Genomic DNA, 24,546 nt, shown 5'->3' with positions numbered 1-24,546 from the left:
AACTATTAAATCATGTCAAAATATTCTGTCTTTTAAGGTGTTAAAAGTTTGGCTTTAGCAAGGAACTGGCACTTATCCTGTTAAATTCTCACTTTACTGGACAGTTCTGACAGCAGAAATCTTAAGTGTCTGTGTTTTTAATTTGGTGACTATAAATTGGTTGTTTGAAAAATATGTTGTCTTCATTCTGAGACTCTGGGTTGTTTCTCTGGAATATTTTCTCGTCCACAAAATACTGAAGGAAAAAAAAACCCAGGAATTCTTCCTGCACCTCCACATTCCCCCCAAAAATGATGGAGTCTCAAACCTGGCAACAGAGTACCACAGCTGGGGCTATAGACCCACGTGATGCTCGGGTCCTTGAGGTATTACTAGAATACTAATATTTTCAACAATTCTTTTAACCACTATTTAAGCTCAAGTGAAAAATCCTTACCTTCATGCCTCAAACAACCCACTCAGTTGGATGAGGTTGCTTTGGGGCTGGGGAACACATTGAAAGGCTGCTTCTGTTTTCTTTTCATTTTGAGCATTTTTTAAGATTAATTTTTGCCAAAACTGTGATGGGTGGAAGGAAGGTCACAAGAAACACCTTACTTGGAAAATCCACTGTATGTTAAGATGTTAAGTGGTAGAGTTTGATCATGAGGCCAAAGTGGATGGTGAACAACGTGATAAAATGAGAAAGAGGAAACCTTTCCTCATAACTCCATTGGTTTGTCCCACAGGCCACTCTTTGCCTGGAGGTGAAGCTGGAAGTTAGGGGAAAGAGGTCTGAGTGTTAAAAGAGTGGGTCAGAGTAGGATCCATAAGCAGTGGGCCTCCCGCATGAGTAAAAGCTATCTAGAACTAAGAAATTGTGGCAAGGAGCTCAGATAACAGTGCCCCAAGGATGCAGTTGTTGACAAGCTAAGCCTGACCCTTGCACACGTTCCTCACCTGTGCCCCCAGCCCCGGGCATCTCCTCTCACACACAACTTCTCAGCAGCACTTGAACCCTGGTACTGCGAGATTCAGCCTTTGCTCTCACAAAGCTAAGAGCCTGATCTACAAGGTGCTCCCTTGTAAGGAGAGGACAGGAAGCCACAGCTCGGGAGAATTATGGCCCAGGACACTGCGGGCACTTCTGATGTGCACCCCCTGCTCAGTCAGACGAGGAGCTGATTGAGGCTGCAAGCAGGGGCTGCGTGTCCCTGTTTAACTGCATGTCCCGGCTATCCCTGTCCTTAGGAGGAAATGCAGCATTCCTCCTGATGTCACTGGATTACGGTATTTACTCAGGGAAACCCCCCAGGCCAGGCTTCCCGCAGCCTGCTGCCGTCCCTACATCCCCAGGGGCTCGCCCGCATCCACAGATTTTCTGGATCAGTGGGCCTGCGGGTCCTACTCTGGAGCTACTTCAGGCCTGGGCCTCTGCCGTTCTGATTCTGGTTGCTCCCCTAAGGTCAGAGCTTTTCCAAACACCCTTCTTAGGAAACTAAGAGACAAGAAGACAAATACAAAACATGGAAACAGATAAGCTTAAAGTGTCCAGATCTCTCATCCGAGCTCAACAAGTCCGGGCGTGAGTGAGCTCTGCTGTGACAGCCAGAGGACTCCCGGGTGTCCTTTGCCTGCCAGGCGCGTGGGAACACGTGTTGCCGCTGATTCCCCACTAACCCCACATCCTGGGGGAAGGTGTCCGCTTTCAAGACCAGAAGGAGTCTTCGCTGCTCTAGGAACCTGCCACCTCTCCTTTTTCTCCTGGGGCTGAGCCTCTCGAATCTCTGTGGCCGCCTCTGACAGTCTAGTCGTGAACTTTGCCTCTAGTCAAGGAGGCGAGTTCCTCCTGCTCCTACAGTCGTTCTGGGTGCAGAAAGCTCTCGGTCCTTGACCTTCTTGACATCAGGAGCAGGTTCAGAATAGGAGAAAATGCTGTCATCTTCAAAGAGGGGAGAAAACTGTTCTGTGTTGGGGTGACCTTATCACGTACGTATTGGTTCAGAGGTTTATAATGTTTCACTTGTTTGGATTTTGTGGATTTGTGGGTAATTTTCTGGTTTTCCAGCTGAGTGAATAGGGAATATGTAATCAGTGATTACAAGTGGACTAACTACCGTTTGGGCCATTGCTACTTAAAATGATGTCCTTTTATATTGTTAGATATCTAGATAACTCAAAAAGTTCAAATAAAATGAGTGGGGGCAGGTTTCTTAGATGAAGAGAGCAGTGAAATGTGACCACTAACTGTCTGAGGGGAGCCCAGGAGACGCCAGGGCACGTTCGTGAGGAGCTTTGCGTCTCATGCTCGTGTGTGTTACCAGCAATCTAGACCTGTGGACAGAAAAAAATGTTTCATATAGAATGGTTTATAAGATAAAATTGAAATGACTGACATTCATAAAAATACAGTGTTCAGAATCATAAACTGTGGTACTGAAAGTTTTCCTGAGCTGAGTTTGTCACTATCAGCCAAGAGAAGCTATTTTAGTAGAGTATTTTATATGTTAAATTATCACCATTAGCTCAGGGAATTCAAAACTTAAGTTCATCAAAGAAACCTTTTTGCCTTGAATTTCAAATGGTCTCTCATTGGAAAATTGAACAATCTACGTTCAACAATCAAGAAATGTTGCACAGTGAATGGTAAATAAAAGGGACGGAGTTGGGTCGAAACTCTGGAATTATTTAGGAGTTAGAAGGAGGGTATTGACATGAAGAATCTTCCACAAGTCCTGTTTTAAGTGGCCTGGAGCCCTTTGCCCTAAATTTCGTATCTCAGGGGCCACAAGGACGCCTTCCTTTGAGAACACCTAATACATCTAGATCTGAGTTTAGGAAATAAGCCAAGTGGGGTGGCAGCTGTCCCTCTGTACTGGGAGTGCACCCGGTGCACGGGACCCCTGGCCGCCTCTGCTGTGCTGTGTATATGCAGACGTGCACACGCGCTTCTAGGTGGGACCCTCCGCTTTCTTCCTATAACCTCTCTGTTCTCTCCTGTTCCAGTTGTCCTGTTACCACTGGTTTCTAGAATATACCGTACAGGCATGTGTAGAACATAGATTATGGAATATATATGAGAAAATATAGTTCTAGATTTCTTAGACAATTTATTATTACATTACGGCTGTTTTTGTATGTATTATCTTCCAAACAAGTCTTAAACTTCTTGAGACTAAGGACTATACCTTGCAGTCTTTGTTTATGTGGATATAACAAATATCTATTACACACTAAAAAAAAGTTTCTAACACATTATGCTAGGAGCTCGGTGAATAAGGCAGGGCATAATTCAAGTATTTGTAAATGATGTCACTTGTCTTCAAAGGATCTTATGCTCTCCTTAAGGAGCCAGATGTGCACTAACTATCCACACAGATTATTTAAGAAAGTCAGTGAAATAGTTTTGGGGGAAATGTTGTGTTGGGTGCAGGACTTGGGTGACAATAGAAATGCTCAGCCTCGATAATCCAAATTGGAACGTTGGTGCCATGGCGCTTTTTTTTTTTTTTTTTTTTTTTTATTAATGTTATGATGGATTACAGGCTTGTGAAATTTCAGTTGTACATTTTTGTTAGTCATGTTGTGGGTACACCACTACCCCCTCCGTGCCCTCCCCCCACCCCCCCTTTTCCCTGGTAACCACCGATCAGATCTCCTTCTCAATATACTAATTTCCACCTATGAGTGGAGTCATATAGAGTTCGTCTTTCTCTGACTGACTTATTTCGCTTAACATAATGCCCTCGAGGTCCATCCACATTGTTGTGAATGGGCCAATTTCGTCTTTTTTTATGGCTGAGTAGTATTCCATTGTGTATATATACCACATCTTCTTTATCCAATCATCAGTTTCTGGGCATGTAGGCTGGTTCCACGTCTTGGCTATTGTAAATAATGCTGCGATGAACATAGGGGTGCAACGGACTCTTGAGATATCTGATATCAGGTTCTTAGGATAGATACCCAGTAATGGGATGGCTGGGTCATAGGGTATTTCTATTTTTAACTTTTTGAGAAATCTCCATACTGTTTTCCATAGTGGCTGTACCAGTTTGCATTCCCACCAACAGTGTATGAGGGTTCCTCTTTCTCCACAACCTCTCCAACATTTGTCGTTCTTGGTTTTGGATGTTTTTGCCAATCTAACGGGGGTAAGGTGATATCTTAGTGTAGTTTTGATTTGCATTTCCCTGATGATTAGCGATGATGAACATCTTTTCATGTGTCTATTGGCCATATTCATATCTTCTTTTGAGAAATGTCTGTTCATGTCCTCTGCCCATTTTTTGATCGGGTTGTTTGTTTTTTTGTTGTTAAGCAGTGTGAGTTCTTTGTATATTATGGAGATTAACCCTTTGTCGGATAAGTGGCTTGTAAATATTTTTTCCCAATTAGTGAGCTGTTTTTTTGTTTCAATTCTGTTTTCCCTTGCCTTGAAGAAGCTCTTTAGTCTGATGAAGTCCCATTTGTTTATTCTTTCTATTGTTTCCCTCAACTGAGGAGTTACAGTGTCCGAAAAGATTCTTTTGAAACTGATGTCAAAGAGTGTACTGCCTATATTCTCTTCCAAAAGACTTATTGTCTCAGGCCTAATCTTTAGGTCTTTGATCCATTTTGAGTTTATTTTGGTGTGTGGTGAAAAAGAATGGTCAATTTTCAATCTTTTGCATGTGGCTGTCCAGTTTTCCCAGCACCATTTGTTGAAGAGACTTTCTTTTCTCCATTGTAGGCCCTCTGCTCCTTTGTCGAAGATTAGCTGTCCATAGATGTGTGGTTTTATCTCTGGGCTTTCAATTCTGTTCCATTGATCTGTGGACCTGTTTTTGTACCAGTACCATGCTGTTTTGATCACTGTAGCTTTGTAGTATGTTTTGAAATCGGGGATTGTGATTCCGCCGGCTTTGTTTTTCTTGCTCAGGATTGCTTTAGCAATTCGTGGTCTTTTGTTCCCCCATATGAATTTTAGGATTGTTTGTTCAATTTCTGTGAAGAATGTTCTTGGGATTCTGATTGGGATAGCATTGAATCTGTATATTGCTTTAGGTAGTATGGACATTTTAACTATGTTTATTCTTCCAATCCATGTGCAAGGAATGTTTTTCCATCTCTTTATGTCATCGCCTATTTCTTTCAAGAAAGTCTTGTAGTTTTCATTGTATAGATCCTTCACTTCCTTGGTTAAGTTTATCCCAAGGTATTTTATTCTTTTCGTTGCGATTGTGAATGGGATAGAGTTCTTGAGTTCTTTTTCTGTTAGTTTATTGTTAGTGTATAGAAATGCTACTGATTTATGCACGTTAATTTTATACCCTGCTACTTTGCTGTAGTTGTTGATTATTTCTAATAGTTTTTCTGTGGATTCTTTGGGGTTTTCTATGTATAAGATCATGTCGTCTGCAAACAACGCGAGTTTTACTTCTTCGTTACCTATTTGGATTCCTTTTATTTTTTTTTCCTGCCGAATTGCTCTGGCCAGCACCTCCAGTACTATGTTGAATAGGAGTGGTGAAAGTGGGCACCCTTGTCTTGTTCCTGTCCTCAGAGGGATGGCTTTCAGCTTTTGTCCATTGAGTATGATGTTGGCTGTGGGTCTATCATATATGGCCTTTATTATGTTGAGGTACTTTCCTTCTATACCCATTTTACTGAGGGTTTTTATCATAAATGGGTGTTGGATCTTGTCGAATGCTTTCTCTGCGTCTATTGAGATGATCATGTGGTTTTTGTTTTTCATTTTGTTGATGTAGTGTATCACGTTGATTGACTTGCGGATGTTGAACCATCCCTGTGTCCCTGGTATAAATCCCACTTGATCATGGTGTATAATCTTTTTGATGTATTGCTGTAATCGGTTTGCCAAAATTTTGTTGAGGATTTTTGCATCTATGTTCATCAGTGATATCGGCCTGTAGTTCTCCTTCTTTGTGTTGTCCTTGTCAGGTTTGGGGATCAGAGTGATGTTGGCTTCATAGAATGTGTTAGGGAGTTCTCCATCTTTCTCAATTTTCTGGAACAGTTTGAGGAGAATAGGTATTAAGTCTTCTTTGAATGTTTGGTAGAATTCTCCAGAGAAGCCGTCTGGTCCTGGACTCTTGTTTTTGGGAAGGTTTTTGATTACCGTTTCTATTTCCTTTCTTGTGATTGGTCTATTCAGATTCTCCATTTCTTCCTGATTCAGTTTGGGGAGATTGTAGGAGTCTAGGAATTTGTCCATTTCTTCCAGGTTGTTCAATTTGTTGGCATATAGTTTTTCATAGTATTCTCTTATGATCTCTTGTATTTCATTGGTATCTGTTGTGATTTCTCCTCTCTCATTCCTGATTTTATTAATTTGCGCTTTCTCTCTTCTTTTCTTGGTGAGTCTGGCTAGGGGTTTGTCAATTTTGTTAATTCTTTCGAAGAACCAACTCTTTGTTTCATTGATCCTTTCTATTGTCTTTTTTGTTTCAATATCGTTTATTTCTGCTCTTATTTTTATTATTTCCCTCCTTCTACTGACTCTGGGCTTTGTTTGTTCTTCTTTTTCTAGTTCTGTTAGGTGTCGTTTGAGGTTGCTTACGTGAGCTTTTTCTTGTTTAGTGAGGTGAGCCTGTATTGCGATGAATTTCCCTCTTAGGACTGCTTTTGCTGCATCCCAAATGATTTGGTATGTCGTGTTCTCATTTTCATTTGTCTCCAGATAATATTTGATTTCTTCTTTAATTTCTTCAATGATCCATTGTTTGTTGAGAAGCGTGTTGTTTAGTCTCCACATTTTTGCACCTTTCTCTGCTTTTTTCTTGTAGTTGATTTCTAGTTTAATAGCGTTATGATCAGAAAAGATGCTTGATATTATTTCAACTCTCTTGTATTTATTGATGTTTGCTTTGGTTCCCAAAATATGGTCAATCCTTGAGAATGTTCCATGTGCACTTGAGAAGAATGTGTAACCTGCTGTTTTTGGATGAAGTGTTCTATATATATCTATTAAGTCCATCTGGTCTAATTTTTCATTTAATTCTATTATTTCCTTGTTGATTTTCTGTCTGGATGTTCTGTCCATTGGTGTTAATGGTGTGTTGAGGTCCCCTACTATTATTGTATTGTTGTTGATGTCTTCTTTTAGTTCTATTAAGAGTTGCTTTACAAATTTTGGTGCTCCTGTGTTGGGTGCATATATATTTATAAGTGTTATGTCTTCTTGGTGGAGAGTCCCTTTTATCATTATATACTGTCCCTCTTTATCTTTCTTTATCTGTTTTGCTTTGAAATCTACCTTGTCTGATATTAGTATAGCGACACCTGCTTTCTTTTGTTCATTATTAGCTTGGAGTATTGTTCTCCATCCCTTCACTCTGAGTCTGTGTTTGTCTTTGGGGCTGAGGTGTGTTTCCTGGAGGCAGCATATTGTTGGATCTTGTTCTTTGATCCATCCTGCCACTCTGTGTCTTTTGATTGGGGAGTTCAATCCATTTACATTTAGAGTGATTATTGAGACGTGGGGGCCTACCACTCCCATTTTGTGTCTTGTTTTCCGGTTTTCTTCAGTTTCCTTTGTTTCTCGTCCCATGGTTTAATCTGTTCTGATGTAGAGCTACTACTCTCTGTTGTTGTCCTTCTACTTATCTCCTCTGCTCTTGGTTTTGTAGCCCCTTTCCTTTTTTGGATTTTTCAGGAAAGAGGGTTTTCCTGAGGATTTCCTGAAGAGGAGGTTTTGTGGCAATGAACTCCCTTAATTTTTGTTTGTCTGGGAAAGTTTTTATTTCTCCATCGTATTTGAAGGATATTTTCGCTGGGTAGAGAATTCTCGGCTGTAGATTTTTGTCCTTCAGATTTTTGAATATATCATTCCACTCTCTTCTAGCCTGTAAAGTTTCTGCTGAGAAATCTGCTGATAGCCTGATGGGGGTTCCTTTGTAGGTTAGTTTCTTTTGCCTGGCTGTCCTTAATATTTTCTCCTTGTCGTTGACTCTTGCTAGCTTCACTACTATATGCCGTGGAGTTGGTCTTCTTGCATTGATAAAGTTTGGAGATCTATTGGCTTCTGTCACCTGAAGATCCATCTCCCTCACCAGATTTGGGAAGTTCTCAGCCATTATTTCTTTGAATAGGTTTTCTGCCCCTTTCTCCTTCTCTTCTCCCTCTGGTATACCTATAATCCTTACGTTGCATCTCCTAATTGTGTCTGATAATTCTCGGAGAGTTTCTTCATTTCTTTTAAGTCTTGCTTCTCTCTCCTCCTCTGCCTGCAACAATTCTATATTGCCATCTTCCAAATTGCTAATTCTTTCCTCCATATTATCGGCCCTACTGTTCAGAGCATCTAGATTTTTCTTAATCTCCTCTATTGTGTTCTTCATTTCCAATATTTCTGTTTGGTTCTTCTTTATCGTATCAAACTCTTTTGTGACATAGCTCCTGAACTCGTTGAGTTGTCGGTCAGAATTCTCTCTTAACTCATTGAGAATCTTAATGATGGCTGTTTTGAAGTCATCGTCATTTAGGTTATACATCTCATTTTCTTTGGGATTGTTTTCTGTGTATTTGTTGCTTTCTTTCTGTTCTGGAGATTTGATGTATTTTTTCATATTGCTTGATGTTGTTGATTTGTGCCTCCGCATGGAGATAGAGTTTAGTTGCTCCTTTCACTTGTTTCAGCTGCTGCGGTGGGAGGAGCAGCTGTTTATATTTCACCAACCAGGAACCCTGTCCGTAGTTGCTAACTGGGCCTGGGCCCCTCTTCGTAGCCACAGTGGCCCTTTGGATTCCCTCCTCTGCTGTGGGGGCCGTCACAGGGGGGCTTCAGGCTGCAGGTGCCTACTGTTGCAGCCCACCTAGATGTGCTCTCTCCTTGGGGTCTGCAACGGTGTTATGGGCTTTTCCAGCAGCCAGGGGTGGGATCACTTATATTTGTCGCTCCGTTGCTGTCGGCACCCACCAAATCTCACTTGTCCTCTATAGGTCGCAGGAGAGCTATTGGCATCTTCTACAGTCTGTGGTTAGTACACCTAGTTATGCTGCTTTTGCCCTGGGGTCTTCCAGCCTTGTGGCTGGCGGCTGGGTGCCTTCTACTGGTGCTGTGCAGAGGCTTTCCCTAAGGCTGCTGTGAGCCTGTAGGGTTTCCCCCTAGGCTACTAAGCTGGGTCTCTGGAACTCTCTCCAGCCCCAGTCCTCTCCGAGATCTCCGGCAATCCCTAGACCCACGGGGCGGGCAATGGCAGCTGGGGGTCGCCCCGCCCTCAGGGCTTCTCTCCTGGCCTCTCCCGGAGCCGTGAATGCTGGGCGTGGCCCCTCTGCCAATGACAGACAGGGAGTTTTGTCTGCTGCCCAGCGGAGCTCCAGCGCTTCCCCTCCGGGTCGCAGAACCGGCCTTTGAAAATTCCCCCGGCCCCGGTCCTCTCCGAGATCTCCGGCAATCCCTAGCCTCACGGGGTGGGCAACGGCAGCTGGGGGTCGCCCCGCCCTCAGGGCTTCTCTCCGGGCCTCTGCCGGAGCGTGAATGCTGGGCGTGGCCCCTCTGCTAACCGCAGGCAGAGGGTTTTGTCTGCTGCCTGGGCGGAGTTCCAGCGCTTCCCCTCCGGGTCGCAGGACCGGCCTTTGAAAATTCCCCCGGCCCCGGTCCTCTCCGAGATCTCTGGCAATCCCTAGCCTCACGGGGTGGGCAACGGCAGCTGGGGGTCGCCCCGCCCTCAGGGCTTCGCTCCGGGCCTCTCCCGGAGCCGTGAATGCTCAGCGTGGCCCCTCTGCTAATGGCAGACAGAGAGTTTTGTCTGCTGACCGGGCGGAGCTCCGGTACTTCCCCTCCGGGTCGCAGGACCGGCCTTTGAAAATTCCCCCCGCCCCGGTCCTCTCCGAGATCTCCGGCAATCCCTAGCCCCACGGGGCGGGCAACGGCAGCTGGGGGTCGCCCCGCCCTCAGGGATTCTCTCCGGGCCTCTCCCGGAGCCGTGAATGCTCAGCGTGGCCCCTCTGCTAATGGCAGACAGAGAGTTTTGTCTGCTGCCCGGGCGGAGCTCCGGCGCTTCCCCTCCGGGTCGCAGGACCGGCCTTTGAAAATTCCCCCGCCCCGGTCCTCTCCGAGATCTCCGGCAATCCCTAGTCCCACGGGGCGGGCAACGGCAGCTGGGAGATCTCCGTGCCCTCCGTGTCTCTCTCTGGGACCCTCCGGGCGCCCCGAGCACCAGGCTGGATCCCCCCGCCAATGGCGGGGAGAGACTCTCCCCGCGGGCTCAGGTGTGCAACTCCAAAGTTTCCCTCTGCGTTTAGGAGTAATTGCAGGGGGTTTAGGTAGGGTTCTGGTCACCTGTTTCCACCGTCGCTCCTCTGTTGTGTTCTCGCTCCTGCCCTAGACGTGCGTGGATCCTCTGGGGGCGTCCGTTGGAAGAAAGCCGCTTGCGGGTACCAGGCTGCCCGTCGGGGTCGGAGAGCCCTCACCTATTTCCACATCCTCCCGGAGGAAAGTGCATCCGCCTTCCGATGTATAGTCGCGTGGGTGTCTCAGACGTCCTGAGATGCTGTCTGGATATCCTTTGTCAAGCGATAAGTGTCCAAATAATTGTAGACTCGAAGGGCGAGAGACAAAGAGGACTACTCACGGCGCCATCTTGGCTCCTCTCCTCCAAAGAAAGTATTGCCATGGCGCTTTTATATCTTCCATGACACCTAAGCACAATGTTTTGAACAAGGTCAATTCTACCCAAACATTAAATCAATCCATCTAGTCCCACCTTCTTATTTTTTGTACAAGGGAAATGAGGTTAACAGAATTGCTCAATTTTCTATATTAATTATTTGTATCTTTCAGTTCCTCCAGTTGATATTGATTAGTGACTTCTCCCCACGCCGCCTCAACTCATCTCTTACCTAGTTTCCTTCTCATTCCTCAGGACTGGGCTAACCTGGGTAAAATAAGGACATGGTGTTATTCCCTCCCTTAGCTTCCGAGAGAAGTCCCTCTACCTTTGGTCTTTGGTGGAAGGGATCACGTGAGACCCGGGAAGTTCAGTGTGTGCAGAATTAAAGACGTGTTGAGCCGCAGGATGACTCACACCATGTGCTGTTGATTTCAAAAAACCGTCCTGAAAGTTCTTTATTCAGGAAATTCTTATAAATCTAAAAAGTCCTTCTATAGGAATTTTATGCATTTCTCATTGATCAACCACTTGATGTCTTTGCTTCACCTTTTGTTATGATCTCTGTTTTACCTTTCTATATTTCCAATGCAGGGAAAACAGCCAGAATATTTAGGATACGATTATTGTGGGAAGTGAATACCATGCAGAGGCACAGTTGAGGGGGAGTCTTGAGTTTTCTGCAAGCTGAGATAAAGTAACTAACTGAGGGGCTTCAGAGTTCTAGAACTGACCATCTTGAAGGGAGGGCCACATAAGAAGGATTTGATAGACATAAATAATTCTAAATATTGGGGTTAGCATCTTAGTCCTGATATCCTGTAAACTATTCTTATCTTCTTTGTTTTAATTAAGAACACATTTCAGTATAAAATGTTCCATTATAACTTCTCCCAAGGGCCACGTTCAGCTGTAGGAAATGTTGCAGTGGGCGGGGAGCACAAATGTGTCTGGTTATGGAGGTAAAATGGCAGAGGACGTCCCAGCTCTTTCCTTTTAGGAGAGTTTTGTTTATTTCGGTTTGAACCTGGAAAGCATGTGAACAAATAGTGAGAATACAGGCATATCTGCCCAGATTGTGTATAATTACAAGGGAAAGAAGGAGCTATCACACACCCTGCCCTCCACACACTCATTGAGTTTCTTATGTATTGTGGTGTAGTTTGGGCTTAGAATGTAGCTGAGCTTCCTGGGGTGAATGGTTGGAATGCTTAGGGTGAGGAGAATGAAAATGTGAGCAGGAAGGAGAGCCGAAAGGAGGTTTGTGGGGTAAAACAGCACACGTTTCCACTGGAGGCCGAGCGGACCGAGAAGGGATGTACTGTCCTGGATTATTCCCTATCGTGAAATAATTGTAACCAGACCCACGGAGCAGTTACTACGGGCCTTCTGCCAGGACTGCGCGTGGAAATAGCTTTGTTATGTCTGCATACACACAGACAATACACTGTGTCCTCTAGCACTTTTCAAGTTCAAATTATGTAGAAGCCAATTTTCACTGGACTCAGTTTTGTGCCTTAACTAATGGTTAATGGTTTAAAACTATGCAGCTTCCAAAGGTGTCCTTTCTTCCTGGAAAAGCCCCTGTCAACAGCTTCACTCACCTTGGATTGTCGTGAGGTTTCACCAGTGTTTTCCATCCCTTTTCTGAGATGAGGAAACTAAGAAGCTTGGTAGATGGTTGAGTCGCCCAGAGACTGAACTGAGGACAGAGAAGTTATTAGGTGATTGTTAACCCGCCTCTTTTGCTTAGCTGTGTTTTTAAAAATAGATTATTCACTGAACATATTTTGCTCTTATTACTGTAATAATAGATTGGTTCTTAAGAAGAATAGTTCTCAGTCCTATTGCAATCCCGAGTTTTTCCTTGTTTAGCTGGTCAAGTATCATTTTCAAGTGTCATATGTTATATGTTAGAAATGTCTCGTGTTATAAATCTCCAATTTCTGATCTAACCTAAGTAGTAATTCTTAAAGATTGGGGGTGGGGAACCCCTTTACAGTGTTCTCTGGTATTTGACTAATTTCATAGCAATTATATCATTATCTGTGATATGTCATCCTCTGTCACCTTGACAAGAATCCCATCTCAAAGGACACTGCCTGAAAATTCTATAAACAGTGATACCACTCAGAAAATACAAGGTAGGAAGCTTCTCCTAGATTAAGCCCAGCAAAAAGAAAAAGATAGATGTTCTTCTCAAGGGATTTTGAAAGGAACCTTCGAATCTCAACTCATTTTTCTCACCTCTGAAAGGCATATAAAGAGAATATGGGTGTTGCTAAAATAGACCTTAGATGGAATCATTTGTTCATCCAACAGACATGTATTAATGGTCTACGAGGTGAGGGGTCCTATGCTGTGACAGACATGGAACTTCCATCCTATTTGGCAAGGCAAGCTATAGAAAAACAAATGGTAAGTACTAAGAACCATATAAACAGAATAGAATAATGGAGAATAATTTCATGAAGGAAGTATTTTATATAGAACAGTAAAGAAAATACATCTTAGATGAGGTGACGTTTTAGCTGAGGCCTGAAATATGAGAAGGAGCCTGCCTTGTAGAGAGCTGGACTGAGCGTGCCAGGGAGAGGGAGGAGCAAATTGGGAAGACCGTGGAGTTGGAACCAGGTTACTGGGTTTGTGAAATAAGGTATGTGTGGCTAATGTGAGTTGAGGAGTTGGAAAAGTCCAGATCACAAAAGGCATCATAGTAAGCAAGCATGATAGAGATCTGTGGCGTCTTTTAAGGAGGAGGCATGATTTGATTAATCTTTTAAAGACCATTTCAGCATCTCCCTGGAGAAAGGGTGGTGTGGGAGCCAGGCAGGTGAACCGTTTGGAAACTGTTGCCGTGGTTCAGGAGAGATGAGGGGAGCCTGGTCAAGGTGATGGTGTTTGGGATAGAGAGAGGGGGTTAGCTCTGCTGTGCTTTTTGCAGGTACAGCAAACAGGGAATGAACTAGAGAATGTGCTTTGGGAGAAAGGAGAAACTCAAGGCTGAGTTCTGGTTTCTTGGCTGAGCTCTTAGGTGGATTGCATACCATTATTGAAATGGACACCCTCTCTTCTTCCCATGGGATCCTGAGAATTAGAAGGAGCACAAATTCCCAGTGGAGCAAGATTCCTGGGCCTGCAGGCCTTGCAATAAGACCTATAGCGAATTTCTCCTGCAGTGACTGGCTGTGCTTTAGTGTATCTGCTCCCCCAGCAGCTTATTAATCAATCCTTAGAAAATGCTTTCCACCGAGATCAGGACTGCTGTAAATGACTGAGACATTTACATTTTTAGAGAGAATAAAGAATATGGAATTATTTACGTTATAAATTGCTCATCTACTGCCATGTCCTTTAATTTAAATAGGGTGTTCATAACAAATTAACTTTTATGAAGTTACCCCATAAGATTGCTTAGAAAATCTACTAATGTATTAGTGGGTTACAAGAAGTAGGTAAAATTTAGTATTTAAATTTAATCTCTTGAGGGTTTGTGGATTTTATTCACTGCCAGGAAATTTTTGTTCTTGATGGTATCTATGGTAGCACCCAAAATACTGTCAAATCTGATTTTCCTTCTGGGAATCAAAGAAGCTGACTTTTTTTTCAGGGTCCTTTATAGTTTCACATCATAGTCTGCTACTTAATGACTTTAATCAAAACATACTTCAGTCTGTTATACAAAATCACTTATTATATGGCTTCATCCAATATCACTATCTTTGTATTGGAAGATTCTCAGATATATTCCTAAACTCTCTGTTGAAACCCAGTTAAAATTCAAACCTATTTTTATACCAAGTGTTCTTGGGCTGAGTTGTTTTTGTTTTCTTTGTGTGGGAGATAGGCTCTGAGCTAACATCTGGTACCAATCTTCCTCCTTTTGCTTGAGGATGATTGTCACTGAACTAAAATCTGTGCCACTCCTCCTCTATTTTATATGGGATGCCTCCACAATGTGGCTTGATGAGCGGTGCTAGGTCTGTGCCCGGGATCCAAACCCACGAACCCCAAGCCACCAAAGCTGAGTGTGCAAACTTAACCACTATGCTGCCAGGTCAGCCTCTGGGGCTGTTTTGAAACAGTCCTGCCTGTGTCCACATTGTCTTGATCTATAATCTTTTACTTCTAGGACATTCTTGTGTCATTTGCTCAGAAGAGCATAATTGTTCCTAGTAACACTAGAATCTAGTATTTGTACTTAGTTGATTCCAGCATTCTTTCTCTCTCTCTTTTTTAAGTAATTTTGATTGCAATACATTTGGCCATCAGTCTGCATGAAAAGTAAATAAGAGAAATAAAAATGACAGATTGAAAAGCATGTCCTTTCACTAGCAGGTAAAATTTCTTCATCCTGACATCAACAAGTCGATTATGGCATTTGATGTGTCAAAAACTCAAAGCAACAAATTCATAGTGAAATAAACTGTGACACATGGAAGAGAACATGCAGCCCAAAAGGAAAGATATTTTGTGTTTAGAAGATTGGCTTATGTCTCACCATCTTGGATTAAGTTTTTATTTCTCTATTTGTGATGATTCTGAGTCTTATTGAGCAACCGTATGTGTAACTCAGATGAGTAAAGGTTTATGTTCTTTGCATATCCAGAAAAACAATGTGCCTGCAAGGCCTGCTAGTATCATTCTCCCCAGTAAGGATCATAGCACATCTGACCGCGACATACTGTGTATGAGACAGAAGAGTCTTCTTGCCATTGGCCCCAGTTGAGGGCGGACATAGTGCATAAGAGGGCAAAAAGGTAAAATAAAAAACAAAATGATGAAAAGTAGAAGCAGCAGTCAGCGTTCATTGAATGCTTGCTCTGTGCCAGAACCGAGGTGAGTGCTTTCCTCGGTGATCTCATTTTCTCCTCAAAGCAGCACTGTGAGGCGGGCACTATCACCGTGTTTCAGGTGCAGAAGGTGAGGCTGAGAAACGTGCACAGGGAGTGAGTGACAGATCTGAAGTTGATCTCAAGGCACTGTAACGCGGGAGCCCACCATCACTCTGCCTCATCTTTCTGTTTTCAGAGCTACAACAAGATGTGGTTAACTACAAATGGCTGCTACGAAGTGTAAGGGCCATGAGTATGAAGAAGGCGAGAAGACTGAACAGGCTGACTCAGGAAGACTTGACAGAGAAGAAGGAGTTTAGCTATCCTTTGAAGATTTTTTTTCAGCTTTAGTGCACATAGGAGTCATACAGGATCTTGATTAAAAATGCAGATTTCAAAGCCCTCAAAAGAATCTGGGTGATTCAGTTGCAAGTGGCCCATAGATCTCAATTAAAAAAACGTGTAGATTCTAAGCTGTCTTGAAAGTGGCTGTGCTCTAGTAGAACCAGCACCAGGAACAGCGTTTGGCACATAGTAGGCAATCAGATATTTGTATAATGAATGAATGCTTCCTTTGGTTATGCAAAAGTATGGAGAGGCATCTGTTCAGGTATCTGTGGTTAGTGGGGCGTAGTGTCAAGAAGTTCAGTCTTAACTCCAAATGTTGATTGATTCATTGAAGAAATAATTATTGAGTCATGCTTGTTACCATCATTTCTTTATTTTAAATAGACTTTTTTCACATCTCTGAAATTGTAATGCATCTGACAGTCGCAGTTGCAATCCTTAGCATCGTAGTTTTGATGTAATTCATCATAGTTTTGATGTAATTCAAATTGTTTCCAAACATTCTGAATGCATGTTCCGTGCCAGAGCTGCCAGGCCTGGTAGAGCAGGTTGAGCACAACTGTGTGTGATGCTCTGAACCTGGCTCCAGCGGAGCACACATGCCAGTGAGGGGGCACATGGACTAGAGCTCGTTACACCCAATGCCACGCGCTCTGAAAGAGAAGAGGAAACAAAGGGCGATATTGTGGTAGAAAGGGATGGTGAGGAAAAGATAGGAAAGGCTGAGTAACAGCAGATCTAAGGATAAGGCCAGCCTATCAGTGAGAGGATAGCCTTTTTGCTGAGACGGGAGTCATAAAAGTGGTCCCACTTCTACTTGGTTCTTGAGTTTTTACTGAGTTATTGTTTGATCACTACATTAACCAAATTTCACCTTTTGCATCAGTGCCTGCATTGATGACCTAGGCTTAGGCAATAGAAGGCCAAATGAGAAGGAGGAAAAGCCTGGATGATCCATAGTATTTTTTTTATTCCTACAACAAATTTAGAAACATGTCCGTATGTGATTGAAATCTGGTTGGGCATCACTTGAAAGATGAAAATTGTTCATCTAGTCAGAAAGAATACAATAAAAACTTTATTTTTCTGTCTTCAGTGGATATGCTAGTTTATCTGAAAAACTCGGTAAGCAACCAGGGAGAGAAGGAAAGAATTGGAGTGAAATTTAAGGTAGGCTCTCAGAGGAGTCTGCTTGTTATTTACCATCGGAAACCTTCACAGCTGACCTGAGAGACGGTTGTGGAGAGCTTCCCGGAGAGAGCGTGCTGTGGGAGTGGTCCAGTTAGTCAGGCTGACTTCTGGTTCGTTGCTCTGAATTTAGGTGCCATTGGAGTTGACATCTGATAGTCTCGTTTTCCATAGCAGATGTATTCAATTTTATAATTTTCGGTGTGCTAAAACTCTCAATTACATGCGATACCTTACCTGGAATATAAAATAATTATCAATTTGTCTGAGAAATCATAACATTGGAAGGTTGCCCAGAGACCATCTGGTCTATAGAGATGCTATTTAGTGAGACTGTTCAAGGATCACCAGGCAAAGAAAAATAATAATGGTAATGTGGTGTAGGGTATTTTAAAAATAAAGATATATTTTGTAGTTTAAAAAAATTTTTTAAAGCAACTTATTTGGAAATTACATATTATTTTGGTATAAAGTTTTCTTCATTGTATGAAATGATGATATTCTTATTTGGCAAAATTAAAAGTTATCCATCTTCGACTGATTTCCAAATTAAAAAACAATGTGCTGGTCTTTGAAATCTAGTTTAAGAGCCTTTTCGTCCTAGTGGTCCTTGCACACAACCCACTGATTCCATTTGCCACTAACTTCTTGGGAACAGATATTTAACACGGAAAGATCCTAGGAAGAGCAATCCCATAACCACCAATATTGTTAGCAATAGAAGCGTTTTTTTTTTTTTTTTTTTTTTAGATTTTATTTTTTTCCTTTTTCTCCCCAAAGCCCCTCTGGTACATAGTTGTATATTCTTCGTTGTGGGTCCTTCTAGTTGTAGTATGTGGGACGCCGCCTCAGCGTGGTTTGACGAGCAGTGCCATGTCCGCGCCCAGGATTTGAACCAACGAAACACTGGGCCACCTGCAGCGGAGCACGCGAACTTAACCACTCGGCCACGGGGCCAGCCCCCGCAATAGAAGCGTTTTTAAAGTTAGATTATCATCACTAGGATAATACATAGTCTTTGCAAAAAGTATATATAAATCTTGCAGAAATCTATAAACAAAAATCTAAAGTCTCCCTACACTATCAACTTTCTGCTTCAACAGTGCAATAACTCCTCATGCTGTGATGCGGTTCCAAATATTCTTAGCGTACACAATGTATTTATTGTGAGAACATTTCCTGTTTTATCATCTTCAGTCTGCATGTTGCTTTCCCTTCAGATCCTGTTGTTCATTTTGTCATCCCTCTTCCATTAGATTTTTTTTTTTTTTTTTTTTGCTGAGGAAGATTCGCCCTGAGCTAACATCTGTACCAGTCTGCCTCTATTTTGTGTGTGGGACACCACCACAGCATGGCTGCTGCCAAGTGGAATAGGTCTGTGCCTGAGAGCTCAACCCAGGCTGTCAAAGCAGAGCGCACCAAACTTAACCACTAGGCCATGGGGCCAGCCCCTCCCATTAGCTTTTTATCATACTTTTTAACCAAATAATGCTTTATCCAACCTGCGACCAAGCAAGTTTAGATTAAAGAAGGTTTTAGGTCTTTGTGTCTGCTGTCTCTGTTCACTTGTTGGAAATTGGGTGTTGAGAAATTCCTGAATTGCAAGAAGTAATATTCAAATTGAGTTTCAGAAATGTGTCGCCAAGTTACTCAAAAGGGTAGTAATGCTATGAATGCTCTGCAGATCACCTACTAATCTTTTATGTTGGTAACATTTTTCATGTATATGATATTTTCTTTTATATTGAATACTCAATATATCACTTCTTGGCCATAGTTACTACAAATATTTTATCAACTTGTCATTTGCTTTCAAGTTTTCTTCACACTGCTTTGACAGAGAGAGATTTTTTTCTTTATCTTTAAATTATTATTTGTCAAATTTATGTGTCCTTTATAAATTCTTCAATTAGTCATACCTCGTGTTTTGGTACCTCTCAGAGAATTTTATGAATGAATGCCGTTGAAAACTATGTACGCTTTCCCCCTAAAACGAGCCGAATCCTCACATGGCAGGGATTTGCTGTACCATGGGGTCATCCATGGACCCCAGGTCAGAAAGTCCTTTCGTCTCTCAAAATCTATTAATTACCAGCTTACATTTTCATCCAGCATTTTCCCATTTCATTTTTTAGCGTTAATGTCTAACCAACTAGTATTTATTTTGGCATTCAGTGCAAGGATCTAAATTCAATTTTTATAGGGATCCCACTTACCCAGTCTCATTTAATTATTCCATCTCCTGCAAAAACAATTTGTTTTGCATTCTTTAAGTTGTTGCATTTATGAAAGTCTCTTTTAGAGACTTTCAGTTTAGAGACTCTATTATTCTGTCAACTGTTATTCTGTTTTAACATTACAGTATCACTCTACTTTTTAAGCATTTTCTTAAACATTCTTACCTATTCATTTTTCCAGATAAAATTTAGAACCATTTTGCCATGTTCCAAAAACAATCCCACTGACAACTTAGGACACTTGTATGAATCTTGGCTTCCTTTATATAACAGTTGGTTTTTCTCGTTCAAGAAAATGTGTCTCTGAATTATTCAGATCTCCCTTTTACAGTCATAATAAAGTTTTAGGTATGTCTTTATTTCTATACTTTTTGGTTTCAATTTATTTTTTGGAATAGTAAATATTTGTTTATTTTTCTAATAACATTGTACCTTTAACTGACTGTTGCGTATTTATAACAGAGCTATTGTTGTTGCATGTTTTTCTTTTGTATGTTTTATCTCTAGCCTCTTCGAGTCACATTATTTATAACTCATTACGTTGTTTGGTTTTTGGAATATGTACATGGCACCTGATGGTAGTAATGCTCGTCTCTGTTCATTTGAGTATTTAATTCACATTATGTTATAACTCATTACGTTGTTTGGTTTTTGGAATGTATACATGGCGCCTGACGGTAGTAATACTTGTCTCTGTTCATTTGAGTATTTAATTCACATTATGTTATAACTCATTACCTTGTTTGGTTTTTGGAATATATACATGGTGCCTGACGGTAGTAACAGTCGTCTGTGTTCATTTGAGTATTTTTCTTGTTTGTTCTTATTGGAGGCTGGTACAAACTGGTCATTGTAAGTTCAGGTTTTGGAGTCAGGCTGGCTTCAGTTCCAGTCCTGCCTCTACGCCATTTTTACCTGGGTGGCCTTGAGCAGGTGAAATTATGTTTCTTAATCTTGGTGAGGTCAGTTTCCTCATCTGAACTTAGGGGTAACAACCCAGAATCACCAGCTTGTTGCTAGGATTAAGTGAATTTAGACATATGGAATGTATTAAAAATATGGAAACGGATATCACAACTAATATTATTTCTATTATATTAGCTAACCATTCAAAACTATTAAATATCAAGAATGACACTAAACTTTCTGCCTAGGTCCTGATTTTCTCTGGATTCTTTTTTTTCCCCCCTTTTGTTTCACTTTTTGTTAATTTTGCTTTTCCTCATTGAGGATATGCAGTGAGTTTGGTTTTATAAATGTTTTGTTGAGAATGGGATTTGGGTATTTTCTCAGTATGTGTTGAGATTAATATATAGTTTCGCATACTATGTTGATATGATTTATTAGAGTAATAGGTCGCAATAGTATTCTCTGCTTATATTCGTGAATTAAATTTATTTCTTTAATATGCTATTGGTTTAGTTTTAGCATATTTTATTTATGTCTTTGTGTTTATTTTCTTGAGTGAGATTTATACTTCCTTTCACTGAATGTGAACGTGTGTGTGTTTGTTCTATGTTATTGATGCAGCAGCTAGCTGGCATTAATTGTGTCCTTATAGCAGATAAACAGAATCTTTTAAATTCTTCTTTATGGTTTATTTCATTTATTCCTCATGTATGAGACAGAAGAGGGAGTAAATGAAGAGTCAGACTTCCTAACCCAGATTCATTTGTCCTTGAAATTGGCCTCCATCTCTGCCAGTTTTTGTATCAAATGGTGTTAAATTCGCAAAATAAATTGTAAAAATTTGCAACTTTTCTTTTCTCTGGAGGCACTTGGGATCGCTCTCCTTGTAAGTTTGTGGGAAACCATCTGACTCTTAAAGCCTTTTTGAGAGGTAGTTCTTTGATAAGTTTTTCTATTTTAATTTTTTTCATTTATATTCCCCAGAACCATGTCTATTTCATAAGATTTTCGAATTTATTGGCCAGTTGTTATATATAGTTATATATTTAACTCTAATATATAGATATAGAGTAGACATAGGTTTCCTAATACTCTAAAAATACCTTGTATTGCCTTAATATTTATAATTAATTTTGTTCGTGTTTTCTTTTTATTTTCTTTATTTGATGTTTTGTTATTTTTTCTTTCCAAAAGGCCAGTTCTTGGATTTGTTGAGCAGTAATGCTGTTTTTCATTTGTCCTTTTTTATTTCATTAATATCTTTCCTGCTTTCCTTATGATCAATCTTTGTTTTTCTATGAATCTTATTGGTTAAAGCATGATTCATTTATTTTTCCTTTTACATTAATGCAATTTTTTGAAGATGCACATTGAACATACTTTTGGCTGACTGTCATGATTTTCTAATGATGTTTTGGCTTCTTCTTTGATAGAATGACGATTGAGAATAGTACTTTTAAATGTTTAACAAACTTTGTCTCTATTGAGATTTATTATTGACTTTTTTTTTCCACTGCCTTGTGGTCAGATAATCAACCACACTAGTGGTTTGTGAGGTATTGGTTTTCCTTAGGGCAATTGTTGAGATTTCCTTTTGGCCCAATATATCTTCACCTTTTTTTTCAAAACTCTTTAGTTGAACCATGAATTCTTAAGAAAAAAATTACTCTTTGTAGGGCCTATATTTTAATTTAATTAAATTATTGTCTATTATATAAACAAATCCTCTGTATTCTTTCTCCTGAAATAAATGGATTAAAAATATCTGGACACTAGTGTGATTTCATCAGTTACTTCTTTTTTCTTAAAGTCCTCAATCCATTCATTTTGATGTACAAATTTCATGCTGTGAGATATTGGTAATGGACATCTTATCTTTCACCTAAATTGTACATCTTTTTCCTTTTCAGTATTTTTTGTCTGAAATGTTACATTGTTTGCAACTAATTTTACCAGAGAAAAATCTCTGCACATTTTTTAATTTTTATATTTCATGTTTTTAGGTAAAAAGTTAATTTTTAAATAACTTTAATAATTTTAAAATGTTCATTTTTTTCTAAGTAAACAAAGCTGATATTTAAAAATAAATATATCTTGGGGCTGGCCCCATGGCCGAGTGGTTAAGTTCGCGCGCTCCGCTGCAGGCGGCCCAGTGTTTCGTTGGTTCAAGTCCTGGGCTCGGACATGGCACTGCTCATCAAACCACGCTGAGGCAGCATCCCACATGCCACAAGTAGAAGGACCCACAACAAAGAATATACAACTATGTACTGGGGGCCTTTGGGGAGAAAAAGGAAAAAAATAAAATCTTTAAAAAAAATAATAAAATAAAAATAAATATATCTTATAATGGGGGTGTTATGCCCTCTGACTCCTTGCTATAGAAACTTGGCTTACATTTACTTTACATGCTTTCATTTATACTCATTTCTCCATCTTTAATACCATAACCAGGATTTATGCAACAGACTATTTTAGTTAATTTGTTTCTTACCATTATTTTTCTTTTCAGAAGAATTGTGTTAAAACAATTATTTAGTCCTAACTCTGTGTTTATTTTAGAGCCATCTGTAGGTCTTTTGTAAGAACTGCACATTTGAGGGGTTTTAATTTTGACTTATTTACTCATCCGCTGAAATAGATGTTTAAATTATTTGTTTGTTTTATTCGGTTTCAAAGAGTGTTTGTGGAGAGGTGGGTTGGTGCCCATTCTCAGTCCTGCCAATGTGTGTCTCCTGCATTTATTCATGAAGGCCAGGAGCCTAGTATAAAATTCCTGGATTCGTTTTCTTTCAATAGCTTTAATTTTTTTTCATTGTCTGCTGAAATTAGCTTTGCAGAGAAAGTTGTAAGACAGAAATCCTGTTTTGTCTTGTATTTTTAAATCCTGAATCCCCCCTTTCAGGATGTTTTCTTTGTATTTGCAATGAAGTATATATATTTAAGGGTGAGTGTAGGGGATGCAATTCTTATATTTCCTGAAACATGTTGAGTCCTTCCAGCCTACCTTGGACATTGGTAATGAAACGTGATTTTGATTACTGGCAAAATCTGCACTGAGCCTTCCGAGCTGGGGCCTGGAGTCTGAGAGGTGTGGCTTCAAGGCCCTGTTCTGGTTCTCACTGTTCTGTGACTTGGAAAAGATACTTAACCTTTCTCAACTTCACTGTCCTCGTCTGTGAAGGGAGTAATAATGCCGTCCACCCCGGGGTGTTGGTCTGTGGGCACGAAGTGCAGTACTGTGTGTGAAGCGCAGTAGGGCAGCTGCTGAGGACACGGTGAAGACCCAGTAGATGTTCGTCCTCAGAGGAAGGCAGGGCTGGCATCCTGAAGTGGGCTCTGGTTCCTGTCCTCCAGATCGAGCATCTTGTCTTTCCTCATCGTCTCTTCATTATCTTCCTACAAAACAGGCAGGAAGTTCTCATATTTGCGTTCAGCATCATTAGCTCAGTTCTCCACAAGATCAATTGCACAATATCCATATCCACTGACTCCCTCCAGCGCAGACTTTCTTTTGCTAATCCCACTCTATGTTCCTTGTAGTCTGTCTTTCTCTTGGTTTCTCTGTTGACATCTCAGCTTTACTGATTGATTCCTTTTTTCTGCACTGTCTTTTCCATAGCTCCATATTATTGTTGTCTTTCTTCTCTGCTGTCTTCTCTTTTTCTTTCTCTTCCCTTTTTCCCTTGTACTTTCCTCTTATGTTTCTTCTACCATTTTTTCTTTTTTCTTCCTTTGTTTCCATGCTTGGCTTTTTTTTTAAATTATTCATCCTCAGTGAGAAACTCTGGCTTCAGAAAGGGGGTGATGCTCTCCCCACTCACATCCCAGCACAGACCTGCTCTAGTCTGCCATTGCAGGGTGGGGTGATGGACAGCCCCCCATCAACTCTGAGAGCCAGGCAGAGATCCTGCCAAAGTGAGTCTGCTGGGGGAGGACAGGATCATTTCTAACCCTTCTGTTGAAACTGGAGGCTGCCGACCAGTCCCTACAAGACTGCTGACCTGACTTCCCCTCGGGGCCCCACCTCCAGGCCAAGACATGGTGCTGGGGTGGATCCGAGCCAGGGCTCTGGGCTCAAACTCCCTGCAGCCAGTTTCAGCTCTTGCTAAGCATGTGACCCCGAGCAGGACCATTCGGCTTTCTGTGCTTTGATGTCCGTGTTTTGGTAATGAAAGTAATAATAGTATGTGTGTCCCAGGATTGTCATGAGAAATAAGTGAAACAATGAATATAGAGTACTTTTCACAGTGTCCCTGGCACACAGTGAGTGATCAGTAAATGGTATCTAACACTCCATACTTTTGGAGATATATCTTTCGGGAATTGTGTTCAGTAGCAGGAAAGTGTGGCTGGTACCACAGGAAATCCACACGTCAAGATGTTGGTTCAGAAGCTCAGGGCTGCCAAGGCCAAAGTCTGTGTTATTCTCTTGTT

At 41.2% G+C, this 24,546-nt stretch overlaps 1 protein-coding gene and 1 long non-coding RNA gene across 7 annotated transcripts in view; both read left to right on the top strand.

Annotated features, from left to right (window-relative positions):
* PCSK5 (proprotein convertase subtilisin/kexin type 5) overlaps nt 1-24,546 on the top strand; it is a 444,775-nt gene that overhangs the window by 192,325 nt on the left and 227,904 nt on the right. The window lies entirely within an intron of this gene.
* LOC139041659 (uncharacterized) lies at nt 1,843-15,654 on the top strand. Its single transcript, XR_011497226.1, has 3 exons — nt 1,843-1,968; nt 12,915-13,010; nt 15,624-15,654. It is a non-coding gene; the product is annotated as an uncharacterized lncRNA (long non-coding RNA).

This window comes from Equus asinus, chromosome 23, assembly GCF_041296235.1.
Source record: "Equus asinus isolate D_3611 breed Donkey chromosome 23, EquAss-T2T_v2, whole genome shotgun sequence".
Classification (NCBI taxonomy): domain Eukaryota; kingdom Metazoa; phylum Chordata; class Mammalia; order Perissodactyla; family Equidae; genus Equus; species Equus asinus.
Note: the sequence above shows the minus strand (reverse complement) of the source record. Positions and strands in the feature narration are given on the sequence as shown.